This window comes from Henckelia pumila, chromosome 3 (assembly GCF_033568475.1).
Source record: "Henckelia pumila isolate YLH828 chromosome 3, ASM3356847v2, whole genome shotgun sequence".
In the NCBI taxonomy this organism is placed as follows: Eukaryota; Viridiplantae; Streptophyta; class Magnoliopsida; order Lamiales; family Gesneriaceae; genus Henckelia; species Henckelia pumila.
Window position 1 is genome coordinate 112579044 of NC_133122.1, and position 4620 is coordinate 112583663.

The 4620-nt window shown below is 36.0% G+C and overlaps 1 long non-coding RNA gene across 1 annotated transcript; it reads right to left on the reverse strand.

Moving 5' to 3' along the window:
- Nucleotides 1-1998: 1998 nt before the first annotated feature.
- On the reverse strand, nt 1999-4396 carry LOC140886321 (uncharacterized). Its single transcript, XR_012151520.1, has 2 exons — nt 4169-4396; nt 1999-2268 (listed from the first exon to the last, which is right to left on the reverse strand). It is a non-coding gene; the product is annotated as an uncharacterized lncRNA (long non-coding RNA).
- Nucleotides 4397-4620: the final 224 nt, after the last annotated feature.

Genomic DNA, 4620 nt, shown 5'->3' on the forward strand with positions numbered 1-4620 from the left:
ATGCTCTTTTTGGGATCCCGATGACAAAATATCACACAACACACCACCTCTCCCAATCGAGGTGGAAGGTGCATATTTCAATCCTCTAGACTCTAAGGCATCTACAGAGAGTTGATCGACAAATGGTAGTAATTCGCGCACCAATGCCACTCGACTATAATCCCCAGAATGTATAATTCTCCTGGGCATTCTGTGCCCTCTAAAAACAACATAATAAGCTCAATATGAATGCAAGTAAAATTCAAAAAACAATCAAACATATAATTCAAGTGACATGCAAGTATGTAATTTCTCTAGGACACTCGAATCAATCCGGATTCGAGTTAATCGTCATATTCCATCCAATGTCGTCTTATACCACTTCTTTGGTTTGAAGTAGCTTCCAATCTCGATCAAGCTACACGACAAGAATTCCAAATCAAAATTCCATTCCAATCGAAATTCAATGATGAAGGTAACTCAATACCAAACCTCAATCAACTCTACGATGATTCGAACTCTACGAACTCTGAGCTCCACAATCTTCAGCCAAATCTGTACGGAGATATAAAACAATCCAATATCAATCCATCCAATTCAAATTAATTCAAAAACTTAGTTCCAACTCCTAAAATCCTAAATTTCAATACGGCGGCATAACGATTATAATCTGATCAATCGAAACCACAGACAACAGTATATCGATTCAAAACAACTTCCAACATCAACATAATATCCAAAAAAAAAATCCAAAATCCTACAAATCTACAAACCCATATTTTCGAATTATTCCTATAAAATCATAACAATTCCGAACGACGTTCGTTTTCCGATCCGACTTCAACTGTACGATCTATCTTAACTCAAGAACAACATATCCGAATTCCATCAAATTCTAACGGCATCAAAAAAATTGAATTATACTGGATCGAAGAAAAACTTACTGAAGAATGAAGCTCTCGCAGCCGTGGTCGCTAATCTGCCTTCAAATTGAATTTCTATCGGACGGATCGAGCTCGGAATGAAATCAAAAAACTCAAAGATCTCGTTCTTGGGCTTCAATGGAGGTTAGGCGTGGGAGAGAGAGGAAGAGGAGGAAGGAGACAAACTAGTCAAAAGAGTAATGGACCAAGTGTTATATTAATTTCCAATTTTGCACTTTGGTCCCTAAATTCTCCAAAAATTGCAATTCAGTCCCTTAACAAAAATCAATTAAATTCTCAAATTTCCTAATTTCCGATTATCAATCTTAATCTTCTAAAATCTCGATTAGTCTAATTTTGGGGTGTTACATTAGGAGAAACTCCTTATTAAAGATTAACACAAGTGGAACATGAGAACTTAAAACATCTCTCACATCACTCTTTTGGGCTATATACATTTTTTTTCTCAGCCTCTTTTCTTTCAATTTTTTTCTTTTCTTCTCTTTTCTTTTCCAAGGCCATCTTACTTTTTTTATCACTCTTTTTTTTGGGCCTCATCTCTCTTTTTCTTTTTCATTTGATCCTCCAATATTTGCTTTGGAGACATAGGTAATAATACAATGGACTCTTTGTTCATAGTAAAAGAATACCTATTTCTAAACCCATCATGCACGACTCTCCTATCAAACTGTCATGGTCAACCCAACAATATATGACAAGCATGCATAGGGACCACATCACACACTACCTCATCAACATATTTACCTATAGAAAATGGAACCACTACTTGTCTGTTCACCCTCACCTCCGCACAGTCATTAAACCACTGCAACCGATATGGCTGAGGATGCTTTAAGATAGGCAACCCCAATTTCTCTACCAACTCACAACTAGCTACATTTGTACAACTCCCACCATCAACGAGTATGAAAAATATATTCTCGCTGACTCTCTTTGAAACGACTCTAACCCTCTAAATATAAATAATAAATAAAGAATTGCGGAATTTTAAAAAAATTTTCCATGACTCAATTAGAAATAATATAAGCCCAACTGACAAACTCAGCAATACAAAAGAAGTAAAATAAACACCTAATAAAATCCAAATCCGATAACATAGAATCTAAAAATGGGAAATTAATCCCACACAGTTGCGGAACAATAAACTATTAAGTTTACATGCCAAAAATTCTAAATCACGGAAAACACATCCTGAAAATTACTGACAGTGTATGAAATACTACAACTCATAAATAAAATCATCATAGTTTGCGGAACAACGAAAAGCACGACGGTCAAGGGCCTACACCACTGGTGATCTCACTCTGGGGATCCAGCCCCTTAGCCTCTGTGAAAAACTCCTCACCTGCATCATATAAATGTAGTGAGCCTAAAAACTCAGCAAGAATATGGGAAATAACAAGTACTACATAAATACAAGCACAAGCAGATTAAAAATAGCTTTTAATAAAATATTTTGTTTAAATAAATGATTTCTAAAAACAATGAAGTGAACATGAATGAAACATAGGCATGGCTAAGTCGAACATAAATAACTTAATAAACTGTACTGAAACATAGTCATAAATATTGAACATAGATCCTTGGATTCTGACTCTGTGTTTTTGATCTTGATCATGGCTGCAGTGCACTATGCCGCAAGAAATTCAGAATAACACCCAACTCGTCTAGCCCATACTTGGTAAGGGAAGCCAAGATTTCTCCCAACTCGTCCAAACCCATAAATTTGGTAAGGGAAGTCAGAACGCTTCCCAACTCGTCCAAACCCATAATTTCTATAGTCACAATCATCTCACTTTGTTCCTAAAAATATTTTTCTTTCATTATTGAATATGAGACTTAGCATGAATATGTAAATATGACGTACATGTAAATGTTTGATCGATAATCATGCAAATGACTCACACATGGATGACCGGGATAGTGATTTAGGAGACAAACCAAATGATGAGAAACTAAACCATAATTTAGCTCTTAAGACAATTCGAGCGTTTTGCCCGTAAAATTTGTAACTGGCTCGATTCTTATTAAAAAAGGATTCCGCTTGAAACCACGACTCTATGACACTTAGAACTAAGTAGGGAAATCATCCTTGGAGTTTTATTCCTATGCAATCATTTTATAAAAATTTGATTCCGGGCAGCAAGCTTAAAAGCCTAAAATTCTGCACCTCTACATTCAAATATCTAGAACTCAACCAAGACTTAACCGAATTGATTCCCGCTTGAACCGACATAATCCCGAAATCTAGAAAAAGTTCCAGACCTTAGCCCATGACAAAATTCCACTTTTAACCCTGCCTTAGTTATTCATTTCCAGACAGCCCCAACACTAAGAAAAATCTGCACGAGACCCCTTCTTGTATTTAACCAAAAACTTAGCTACGAAATCTCCCATGTTCCAAGATACTGGACTAGGACCAAGAACAATGAATTAGACTCATTTATAACACTAAACAAGCCCCTCAAACCTTACTAAACTCAGCTCGAAGGCAGCCCTTACACACAACCAAAACCAATCCCACCATCCTCAAATACTAAATGCCTCAACTCCAATCCACAAACTAATTCTAAGCCATCCTAAGCACTACCATGTGACTACATTTCACCCATGGTACCTCCTAAATTCACCATCCAATCAACACAATACAACACCAATATTCGAACCATGCCATGAAGGAAAAATCTGGAATTATAATCGATCACATGCTAAGGAAAAATCTGGAAAGTGTTCGAACCAACAAGCTATGAAAACTCTGAAATTTCAACCACACAAGTCAAGGTAATAATCTAAAATTTTTGAACAAGCAAGGCATGGAAAAGATTTTTGGAATTCGAACACCACAAGCTAAGAAGATAATCTGAAATTTTCGAACCACAATGCTAAGGAGAAAATTCTGAGATTTTCGAACCACAAAGCATGAAGAAAATCTGGACAGAATGCTCAACCATATGCTATGAAGATTTCTGGAATTTCAAACACAAAGCATGGAAATAATCTGAACATGCTCGAACTCATGCTTATGGACAACCAACAATCAAATGCAAATAAAAAATCTAAAGATCATAGCAGCAAACCGAGCCAAGAAAATGCAAGAGTATTCTGGAAAATAAAATCGAAGAGCAGGGCAACTAAATTCTCGAACAGGGAAGGAATATATACTCAAAAATTTTGAATGCTTCAATAAATTCAACACACGACATATAATAATCTACAAGTTGAAGCAAAGAAGCCATTATCCTTGCCTATTGCTTGAAAAATCGTAAACTAAGGACACAAGCAAAGATGAGCTATGGCCGATTGAGAGCTTGCTGGAACGAGCTGAAAAATCCGAGCTCAAAGGGAACAGAAACGGCTCGCTCAGCTAGCCTTGAGGATGCTTCGCCAGAGATGGAGAAGTTTAATGAAGAAGATAGGTGAAGCCGTTGGATTCCATGGGAGAACAGGGAAGGAAATCGGCTATGTCTTATGTGTGTGCGTGAGTGGTGGTAAACCCTAGAAAAATGTGAATGTATGAATTTTATGAAAAAGTGCAACACATTTTTAAAAATGCTAAACCATATTAGCAATTAGGACTATAAATTAAATCGCACTAAATATAAAAAAAGTACAAGATTAAAATCCTAATTTAAAATATTAAATTTGATTTTACTAGTTCGGAAATAAAAATTATAATTTTTGCAGAAGTAAAAAAAAT